Genomic DNA, 12,312 nt, shown 5'->3' on the forward strand with positions numbered 1-12,312 from the left:
CTGACTGGCGCTCTTGTATGACCTCCGTCTTGTTTGGGAATATAAATAATTAGCAATCTGAACAGCGCAGGTTATGCACTAAATCCACTACCCATCTCATCCATTTAGGTAATTGAACAATCCCATCATGCCCACACACTTTTATCTGATTGACAGCCTTCTCTTTTTAAATATCCCTTGCCCACCAAGTTCAATTTGCATAATTGTGTATAGTGAGAGACCACCGGTGTCATGAGAAATCAGGTCCTTTCTTGAAATCATCTGTCAGTTAATAGTTATACCAAGTAAACACCAACATATAAGAAAAATACTATATTGTAAAAAGAAAAATTATATTGTGGTCCCTCACATGAGATGCTGGGGTGTTGGTTTCTCCATCATAGTTTAAGACCCTTGAGCAGGTGGGAAGCAGGTAAGAAGAGATAAAAATAAACAGACAGAAAGAACATTAGCGGAAACACTAGAGAGACAGAGTGGCTAAAAGAGGGGCAGAGAAGAAAAAGCGGGACAATTTAGCAGTGAGAGAGAAACAGAGGCAGAGAGGGAAACACGTCACTCTGAATCTCCATCACTGAGCAGGTGAGGAGAGATAAATGTCAAAGGACGCGTGGCGAAAGAAAGCAACAACTCGACTGTGCTCATCCAGGCCAGAGTCACTCAAGCAGACACACACACACACACACACACACAGTGTCCTGCCCTTTGGTTAACACACAGCCATGTCACACACCTTTCAGCTTTGACACACACACACACACACACACACACGCACACACACACACACAGCATGGAAAGTTCACCTTTTATTTCTAAACTAGTTTCTGGCCATCTGAGGCTGTATAGCCATAAGTAAGCTGTTCAACTAGCATGGGCTTTCTAGTGAAGTTGGTTGACCAAGCAAGAAGCATGTGCATCAGCATGCACAACACAACAGATGCTGCTCTTCTCAACAATGATTGACTGATTGATTTTCAACATGATGAAAAAAGTTAAAGTTGGGTGGGTCAATAATGTCATTTTTTGTGTGACTAGAAAAAAAGCAATTAAAATAAAAAATTATTCATATTTTAACGTTTATATTTATATTTAAGTATATTAATATTAATATAAATGGATATAAAACAAATACATGTCAATGTTAAAAATGTATACAATTAATATTAATTAATTCTGTGTGGCATAAGGACAAAAATGTCCTGTAATGAGCAAAACGTCCCATTAAGGGGCTGATAATCACAAAAAAAGTTCAAATTAAAATGCAATTTACAACTAAAAAAAAAGAATACATTGATTATAATCTTTTAATGTTTACATTATCAAATGTTAATAAATTCATATAAAATGAATATTATTCTAAGTAATTAATAAAAATGAATACTCTAATTTGAATTAATTTTGTGGGTCAAAAATATTCAAATGTGTCAGAATTAGCAAAGCCTCGTTAAAAGGCTCCCATTCTAAAAAAAAAGAGAAAAAAAAAGCAATTTGCAATTAAGAATTAAAAATATTGTAATGTTTATATTGTCAATTAATATTATTAATTAATTAATATAAATTAATACATGTTAATATTAAAAATTAATTAAATAGTTAATGAATAAAATTAATACTAATTAATTTAGTGGGGCATAAAGTAAAAAATGTGGAAGAGGTGTCACCATCCAGAGACTGCAATGAACAGAAAGTCACATTAAAAGCCTGCTATTCTTGAAAAACAATAAATAAATAAATAAATAAATTATAAAAGCAATCTGCAATTAAGAATTAAAAATAATAGTTTTTAATGTTTATATTATCAATTAATATTAACATTAAATGAATACATATTCAAATCAAAAACTAATTAAATGAATACTAATTAATTTTGTTGGGCATAAAGTCAAACATGTTGAAGTGTTGTCTTGTCACCATCCAGTGTTGAGACTGCTGCAATGAACAAAAAGTCTCATTAAAAGCCTGCTCCTCTTGAAAGAGAGAGAAAAACCCTCTTGAAAATCCTCATCGACCCTTAAACAAATTAATGCAACATTCATGCCAGTGTTTGTTTTCAGCCACCCAATTTACAGCAGTCAAAACAGCGAGTGAGCGCGAGCGAGTCCCAGTGGGCGGCTGTGTTGGTTTGTATCTGGATGGGCTTTGGTGAGATAAACCCCCCGTAGCTCTGGGGGTCTGTCACAGTCGAGACTGGCAGATTTGTGTGGGAGCTCTCAAACCCACAGTCACTCACTCACTGCTTTTATTAAAACCACACACACACACACACACACACACAATCAGGTGTCTCAAGCCAAGTGCCTGGTGCCGGCATTTTTTCAGGCCTAATTTGCATTAATAAAGAGGCTGTTCCTTGTCGGAATGTGTTTTATTCCGCTCAAAAAATCCCTGGGTGATCCCTGGCGGAGAAGCGCCCGGGAGAATCCGACTGTCAGATCCGACAAGACAAATGTATGGCAGTGTCACCGGCGCGCGCCTCACAGATGACAGATTGAGAAGAGCTGTCCCTCTGCCGACAGGCACGCTTCATTTTCAAATTAATAAATCTGAATAAAATATTTTAGCCTTCATTATGAGAGATTCCTGGCTGACAGCTCGGCATGCTGGGTCGCTTTCTCTGTCGGAGTCAGCAACTAAACAAACAGGCCGATATAGTCCAGTCCCAGCGGGAGCTGCATGGGTGATATTTGCATGTCTCGCACCTGTGGAAAATACATTCAGAACAATGAGTCAGTGGCTCTGCCCGTGCAACTTAAGACTGGTTTTGTGGTCCAGGGTCACAAATGAGTCACTAGTTGTCATAAAGTCAGACTATGGAGATAAAAGCTGAACACAGAGAGCTCAGATCATTCAATCTAGTGAAATTTTGATGAGAAAAGTTCATATTGAGGTCTCTAACATTACTTGAGACATGTGAGATTAATGAGGTCTTTTTCTCAGCAGAAACATCTGGAGATAAGAAAAAAATCTCCATTCGCTATTGCTGTCTAGTATAATCCTACGACAACTGATATATTAAATGGGTCATGACATGAGAAGTCAAATTTTCCTTGAACTTTTGACATCCTGCAAGTTTCATATTTAAAAGGTCTTCAGTACAAAAAGAACATTTATGTAATCAAGTTCCAAAACCTGCTGATTAGAAAAGCAGGGAAGCACTGATGTTCATATGTAATATCATGTAATGGCCAATAACCTATAGATGGAAAAAAAGTAAATAAAACATAATAACAACTAAGCTGGAAGTATGCTGCAAACTAATTTATTCATCATAACATAATAATGTTATGATGAAATAATGAAAGATAAAGAATAAATAGTTCTGCTGAAAAATATATACTGTTTAAATGAGAAAAAAATCTCCAAAAAAGTCTGCTAAATGCATAAAAGAGTGCTCATAATAACAGAATGGGATGCTATAGTTAGGTTTGGTAAGAGAGCAGAACTAAAAACTTACTGCACATTTCACAGTATCAATTAGAGATTGATGTTTTTATTATTATTATTATTTTTTAAAGAAATTAACTCATTTTATGCACCAAAAATATACACAGCTCCACAGCTCTTGCATGTTTATTCTCAAAGCAACTCACTCCGATCTTAAAGTGGCATCACTCTTCAAGACAAGAGTGTTAAATCTGTGCTATAATTTATGCAACATAATCGTAAATATAGGCATCACAGCTAAGTTAATCCTGCTCTGCGCCTGCTTAAACCTAGCTCAAAACCATGCAAAGACATAATGCATTTACATTTACATTTATTCATTTGGCAGACATAATGCTGCCTAAATGCCATAAATTATGCCTGCTCTGACTCACTTTGTCCCCTATATAGCAACAAAGCACACCGTTGAAATTGAAAGTGTAGATGCATTTATGCCAGCTCTGAGCAGCATCAAACAGTCTGTGTAAAGACACCTTATATTGCCAGTTTAGAAGCGCTTCTGTGCCACCTTTGCAAAGTGAAGTTGCCACATTTTACATTTTGGCAATTGGTTTCTAATTCGTATGTATTTGTATATATTATATTTAGTATGTTATAAAATTTGTATATTACAGTATTTTTTATTTTATATATATATATAATGAAAAATACTGTAATATACAAATTTTATAACATACTAAATATAAACATTTAACATATTATAAAATTTCATTTTCATATTCAAAATGTTATTTTTCATTTACTTTAAGAATTAATAAAACCTATACAGACATATTAAAAAACCAACAAAAAATTACATAAACACAAAACAAAATGATTTTTTTAAATACAATGTAAAAATTGGAACATATAAAAAGTATTATTCAAAATATGAATAAAGCTATAATAGGCCTACTATCTGAAATAACAGCTGGTATGATATGATTACACCACAGAGACAGTTATGTTTATAGGTGGACCTTCATGCTTACTTTTTCTTTCCCAAAAATCATACATTTTTGTACAATGTACATCATACAAATTCATTAAAAAAATGGCATTTTGTAAAATAATTGCATTTTCCTGTGAGATCTGGTTTTCCTTTTATTTTAGTGCTACATGATAGCAACCCATCCAAAACTCATTAAAAAAAGCAGAAAACATTAAATATCCAGTCAATAATGCTAAAGTAAAAAAGAGTATAAGTCATAAGCGCCTGATTGACTATTCAGCATCTAGGACCAAAACTATTTGTTTAATGATAGATTTTTTTAATGCATGCACTAAAAATATCCAGGGCAGAAGGCCTTGTCATTTCCCACCGGAAAGCACGACGGAGGAATATTGTAATGCGGGTGTGGGTTTGAGTTTGGGGGAAGGGTTGTTGTGGTTAGTCTGAACCAGGCTGGAAGGCAGAATAAATTAAAATCCAAAAGCAAAACTAATATGCTTTTTTAACACACAATCTGTGTGTGTGTATGTGTGTGTGTGTGTGTGTCCAACAAGAAATTACAGCTTGCGGCTGCAGATCATTTTAATATGTAAATGCATTACTAACGCTGAATGCAGGCTGCATTATTGCATTCATATATTTTCACGTTAGGCCCTGCACTTTCAAGGTGATCAAGTAAATGGGCAGATTTATCCCAGACCCTCCAGTGGAGAATTAATTTGTATCTCCTTGATATATTAAAACACAAAAAGCCGCTGATGGAAGATGCTAATTTTTCACGAGAAGCGGTTTTGTATTTGAGGGAGAAGTAGGTGTGTAGATGCTCAGGAAAATAGAATGCCATTAGTACGGAAAGACATCTTCATGAGTTATTGCTGAACGAAAAGACAGAGATGAATAAATATCTGCTCTATAATATCTGAACCATGTAATGAAGATGCACAAACGCTGCATAACTGCCAGAGATTTAACCAGCATTTTTATTGTACATGACACATGAACAAAAACATCATTTCAGGTGTGACATCGTTCCTGTAAGAAGACAGATCTGTGTGTTTTCACTGTTGGAGACTGTTGAACTTCTAAGAGTTTCTTTCAGATTGAAGAAACAATAACAGCAAACATGCATAAATAATTTGGCAACTTTCATGCAATCAGATAATGAACTTACCTAAAGCAAAACAGAATCTACTTAACCTCTGTGTTTTCTATTCAAGAGATAGGTCACCCCAAACGATAACAGCATCGTGTTGCTTGTTTTCATGTGTCACGATTTGCAGTCAAGCTTTGAACAGTTAATAAAATCTCCAGAACAGTTGTTCACATATAGCCAATAGTGTGTCTTCTCAGGTCAAACCAACTGAAATTTAAGTCATTTTGGTATATTATGCATTTGACTTAGTTATTTTAGATGCATTAATATACTATTAATATACTATCTGAATTTGATTTATTTTATTTTGAATAAATATTATTTTTTATTTTCTGTTTTCACTTAATTTTAAAGTTTTAGTAATAGTTTTTGTCATTTTTATTATTTATGCCTATATGTTCTTAATGTATATTCACTTCTATTTTTATACTTATTTATTTAGTTTTAGTTAAAGGTTAACCAAGTTAAAAGGTTGCCTTGGGAAAAAGCTGAAATAAAATATATTTAATGTTTTTTGTATTTATGTTTATTTTATTTCAGTTAACACTTATTTAGTTTCAAGTAAAGTATTTTTTCAAGTATTTATACCGATAATAACCCTGCTTTTAGTTTCTGTTTTATTCATTTGCATTCATTTTTATCAATTTTATTTATTTACTTATTATTTTTATTTTTAATCAATTCCGTTTGTTATTTTAGTACTTCAAGTTAAACTAAACTAAATTAAGTTTATTCTTTTTTATTATTTAAAAGTTAACATTTATTATGTTTCAAGTAATGTAAATATTTTATTTTTGGTTTTAGTTGTAGTTAACTATAATAACTGCTTTTAGTTTCCATTTTGGCTGTGCTATGTGAATTAAGAATACCTGAGAAGTCTGTTTTGATATTGGAAATTGACTATGCTAACTTCATCTCTGAATTCTAGCTCTACATTCTAAGTGGCATAGGGAAGTTGTTTAGACCATGTTGGATACAACTGACTATATTTGATTATTCATGAGCTGTTTGTGGTGTTCTGAAGGAATGCTGTCGTGATGTACAGCAACTCATGTACAGCTGATAAGACAATATTTCATAAGAGGTCAAGGCCAATAAAATGCCGTTTCAGCACCGCAGAGATGAATCAATCCTGACGGACACACACACACACACACACACACACACACACACGTGCAAACCGCAGTGACTGTAACACATGACGGCAGGGATGCAAACAATCGGAGCTTGTCATTAATGATGAAAGTTGTGTTGTGTAACAGCGAGGCTGGTCATTACCGCTGATAAATGTGTGGAACCAGCACTGAACTAATCTAGTGAGCCATCGGTTTAACCAATAACACATCCAATATTCCAGCCATACAATTGAATCCCCAAACATTGTTTGAAGGGCATTAGGGAAATAACAAATGGAGTGCAATTTAGTTAAGGATTCTCGAAATGTCACGTCCTGAAAGCAATAACCCCATCAAACCCATTGGTAATAATGAACATCTCTCATGTCTCCATTGACACATAACCGGTCACAGCAATCTGCGTTTGTAAATAGATGTGTGCCATCCTCCAGAGAGTTTCAAGATTTATGAGCATTCGGCGTGCAAAGGGTTAAACAATAGTTCACCTGAAACAAATATTCCGTCAGTATTTTCACACATTCAATGAAAAAATTATCTTCTTCCTCAGTATTTTTTGTCTTACTTTCCAGTAAATATCTAACCATTCTTAAAACAAAATACAAGAAAAATGCCATATAAAGTCGTTTTCTTAAAATAGCTTCAAAATTTAGTGAGCTTATGCTTAAAACATAATTTTAAGCATAAGATCACTTTTTTTTTGTCAATAAGGTGAGAAAAATGAAAAACAAGTTTATTTTCTGAACTCATCAGAAGATATTTTTCATCTTTTGAAGCGTAGACTCACTTCATTTTGATACTTTTCTCAGAAAACAAGACTTAATATATAATATCATTTTGCTTCTTAAGTAAATATATGTTAATTTAAGAATGTCTAGGTATTTTGCTTTTTTAAATTGAAGATGGTGGTTTCATTTCAAGGTTCACTGTAAATAAATTGCGTTCAGCACTAAAAGAATACTAATAAAAATGCAATCTAATTAAAGGAATAGTTAATCCAAAAATGAAAATTTGCCATAATTCACAATCCTTAACACGTCCTACAGTGAACAAAAAAACCAATCTATATCATATCAGGAGAGAAATCTGCACAGATCAAGCACGGTCTACAAGCCAAAACAGTCCAAAACAGCTCTAAACAAGTATGTGTGTGGATTTTGATGTGAGAGACAACAGGAGATGCACTTTTTAACTGGAGGAAGTGTTATTATGGATTATGGACTCATATTTTGGCCAGAAGCGATGGTTTGAAGTCAGAAGACAAATGCCTATGTATGTATTACAGATGCCTACTGTAAAAAATGTCTCACTATTTCCACTTAAAGGCAGCATAGGTGATTTGGTTTAAAAACATTTTGTGTTATGCTGGTTGAAAGTCTCTTCACATCTCGATAGTACTCATTAAGTTAAGTGTTCTAAATGTATTTATATGTGTTTATATTGTCTGTGGAAAAAACTTTGTCCAATCAAAATGTTCGGTCCAACATTTCAATTATATGTTTTTTTTAGTGCTGTCAAACGATTAATCGCGATTAATCGCATCCAAAATAAAAGTTTTTGTTTACATGATATATGTCTTGCTGTCTACCACCTACAGTACATAGGCAGCACCCTGAGTGCTTTTGTTTTTGTTTTTGTTTTTGTTTTGTTGCATACAAAAATTTGGTACAAATACTCCATTTTAAATTAGAATGATTTTTTTCAATATTATTTTTAATAATTATTTTAACTTATTATAACTGATTTTATATCATTCTTTAATAATATAATATTGTATTATTGCTCATTGTCTGTCATCTTAGTTGCAATGCATTCTGTGAAGAAGCTGAAGTACCCTTTACTTAGCTTGCAAGAAGAAGGCAACATGAGTCTTTGTGTCGTGTTTGTGTTGTCTTAAAATGCTGTCTAGGTAGGCAGCTCGTTGGGTTTTGGAACAGAGCCGCACTGTGTGATTCTCTCTCTCTCTCTCTCTCTCTCTCTCTCTCTCACGCACACACACACACACACACACACACACACACACAGAGCAGGTGATGTATAGTACCTCGGACGGTGTGTGTGTGCCAGCAGGGACTACAAATCCAGCAAGAGAACACACTGATGGTCCGGCGTGTCATTACCGCTTAATCACAGCCCTGACGTGTGTTTCAATCCTCCCTGCCCCACTACATGAACAACACCAGCCCTCCACAGTAAATCCACTCACATCACACACACACTTACAGTCTACACACTTCACCACACATCCCACCAATGAAAAACAGTGATTGCAATTAGGACTCCTTAATCAATACTAACAATTAATGCTCTAAAACATTCTTTTTAAATTAATAAACAGATCTGCCTCTAAAATGTGATGAAGTTATTGTAAAATAGCTGATAGCTGTTACTGCACAAGTTGAATTCTATATTAATTTGCCTGTAAAAAACACAGTTAGCTGCATGAAATATTATTATTTTATTTTAAATTTTATTATAATTTTATAAATTATAAATGTACAAATATAAATTGTATTAAACATTCCTCATGGAATTATTATTAATAAATGTAACAAACTGAACATCGGTGTCTTTTTTTTATAAAATGATGGCACTAGCAGCAATATAATAAGTCACTCGATGCTGTATGTAAATATGAGTTTATCACATATAAAAGTTGTGGTATTTTAGTTGTGGTAAAAGCACTGAAATGTATGCAAAATCAATACTGGGCTTTGCAAAAGTATTCAAATACCTCTTTAAATGACAAGATGGACATAAAAATGTTGTTCACAATGATGCTTTGATCACACCTAACTCTTCATAAAACTGGCCCAACAAGTATGTTGTGGTCTTCAAATCCATAAACCTTCTAAAAATACCAGTTGCCATATTTAACTTCTCTTTAATCTAATTTCACACGCAGCCTCAGGAGAGTCGAGCTGCTGAATGTCTGATCGGCGTCAGTCTGACGATGAATATGAAACTCAATGACCCACTATATCTCAAAACTGCCCAACAAACACCAAAACTAATGTTTCACAAATTTAACCACCACAGCTGAAAATCTCTTCAGGATATGTACAGTAGATTTGGATGCCTAAACAGAATATACTGTAAAAAAACAAGTGCATATTTGATCTTATCCGTTTAAAATCTTCACAGTCTGAGTGCATCTCTCCAGTCTTCTTATCTTTCTCTGAGTCAATCTCTCAGCAGGTTTATTCTCCATCAATAGCATCCTCATGCATAAGTTCCCTCTGCAAATATCATCAGAATCTGTCCCATAAGATCTGTCGATGCAAGAACATCTCACTCGGTTAAGTATCTGCCTTGGCTCAAATCCATCTTTTCTCGGGCCAGAATATGGCTTGATTAATTTGTGTTTGAGGGATCTGATCGATAGGTGTGCGGTCAGCTGCCAATACCGCGCTGACTGAGTAATTAGCCAATGGGCTGCTGCGATCGTTGGCAGTCCCGCCCACTCTGGAGGAAAATCCTGTGACTGCCTTCCAATAAAGCAAAGAAAATCAACCTCGTGCTTATTATGGATATGCTAGTGTCACTAAACGTAATAATTTCACCTGAAGCACTGCAGTATAAAATATTGTATGTGACTGACCGATAATAGCTGCTTGATTTCAATCATTTTCTGCTCCAAAAGTCACAAAAGATCCATTGTGGCCCTTGATTTGAGTCACAAAGAGCAAATTGAAACTTTCGCTCTTGTTTTCCAGCTCGATTTTCTCCAGTTGTCACAAAATCGATGGAGCTGCCTGTCTCCGCAACAAACCCAACAAACAACCGCTGATGTTTCATACACAACCCGCTGAGCAGAGTAGCAGGGTTAAGTGATCGGAAGACACACACTGAGACGGTACAGTATTCAAGCGTGTTGGTTTATATCAGTTAAACTGGACATTTTGTTTATATGCATCTGACTGATCCTCCTACAGTTTTTCTCAATTGCTTTGGCTCAATTCTCGAATTAAACTTTTTTTTCCCGAAACAATAAGTTCAGATCTCTGAACAATTAGCTGTTTGTTCACATCAGATTGGAATTTCTTATTGATTTGAGCAAATTGCAAATACTTTGGCACATGTGTGCAAACAGTAAGTACAATTGTCTGCAGTTTGCACAACAACTAATTGCATATGGCTTGTTGATCAAAACTGATGAGTACTGCATAAATACAAATGTTCATATACTTTTCTTTTCTATGTACTATTGACTCTTCTCAACAAATGTCAGATTTTTTTATAAAACCTTCATTTCCATGGTTGACTGTCATGGTGAAAAAACAACTAAACATTTTGACCAGCGTGGCTCACACGATGACAAAAATACTTTATATTTTGGTGGCCTTGGCCAAATTACTGACACGATAACTAGGTTTTGAAGCATGAATGAAATGTTTTGGGTGAGTAACTACATTTTGCAGACATGCGATAAAGTTCTGAAGTTCCAGGAAACAGTTGTGACATTTGCACTTACAGTTTAGAGAATGTTAAGATTGTTTCGAAAAATGTGCCAAAGCAATTGAGAAAAACTGTAAGACTTTAAGATATTCATAAGGAAGAGCAGAGTCTACTGTAGCATCCTGAACTATATCATATAGTCACATCATTGTTGCAGGGTTGTGCACCGTTCAGAATTAGATTGAAAATGCCTTTTAAATTCCAGTTCGGTTTTTGAATTTGAATGAATGGAGCAAACATGATGCAGAATTTAAGTTTGAATCTTTGAAGTTTTAAATTTTAAAGTTGAAGACACATTTCAAAACTGTTAAATTCAAATAAATTCAGATCATTGTAATTTTGACCAGAAAAACAGAATGTAAGAGCAAGAATGATAGATAGAATGATAAACTTTTTCTTAGTTTATATTTCACAATTTTGAATCTATATCTCAATTCTATTTTTTTCTGATACAGAATATATATTTTTTTTAATTGCAGCTTTTTATCTCACAATTTACACTTTTTTTCAGAACTGTGAGAAAAAAAAGTCAGAATTGTGAGACAAAAAAGTTTCAACTTGCTTTTAATTTTTTATTCCATGGTGGAAACAGGTTTCCATACATATTTACAGTAACTGAATTCGAATTGCGGTAGCAAACAGAATGTAGAATTGAAATTTGAATTTTATTGTACAGAATTAGAACTGAAATTCAAATTCAAAGAAAATTTCAACCAAGAAAAAAAAAATGTTTGTCAAGAAAGATAATGTTGGCTTGATGAAACCTTGACAGTTACATTATTTAAAAAGATAGATAGATAGATAGATAGATAGATAGATAGATAGATAGATAGATAGATAGATAGATAGAATGAACGAATGAACAAACGATAGATAGATAGATAGATAGATAGATAGATAGATAGATAAAATAAAATCATACATGTTTGGAATGACATGAGAGTAAATGATGCTTTCGATGCAGCAGCTCAAGTTAATGCACTCAGGCAGAGAGTGGAGAGCAGAGCTGTTTGGCTAAGTATGGAGCAATTACATGAGCAGGTGATTTAGAGAGAGCCAACGTCCAGCCGCTGGGAATGAAAATGGCTTCTGTAATGGCAGAAGCGACGCACGTCCACTCTGTAAGGACAGACCATTACAGCATGTCAACACAGGGAAGAAAAAGATGAAAACTATGAGTGCTACAATTAAGGAGT

The sequence above is a fragment of the Sinocyclocheilus anshuiensis genome, unplaced genomic scaffold, assembly GCF_001515605.1.
Source record: "Sinocyclocheilus anshuiensis isolate Anshui unplaced genomic scaffold, SAMN03320099.WGS_v1.1 scaffold958, whole genome shotgun sequence".
In the NCBI taxonomy this organism is placed as follows: Eukaryota; Metazoa; Chordata; class Actinopteri; order Cypriniformes; family Cyprinidae; genus Sinocyclocheilus; species Sinocyclocheilus anshuiensis.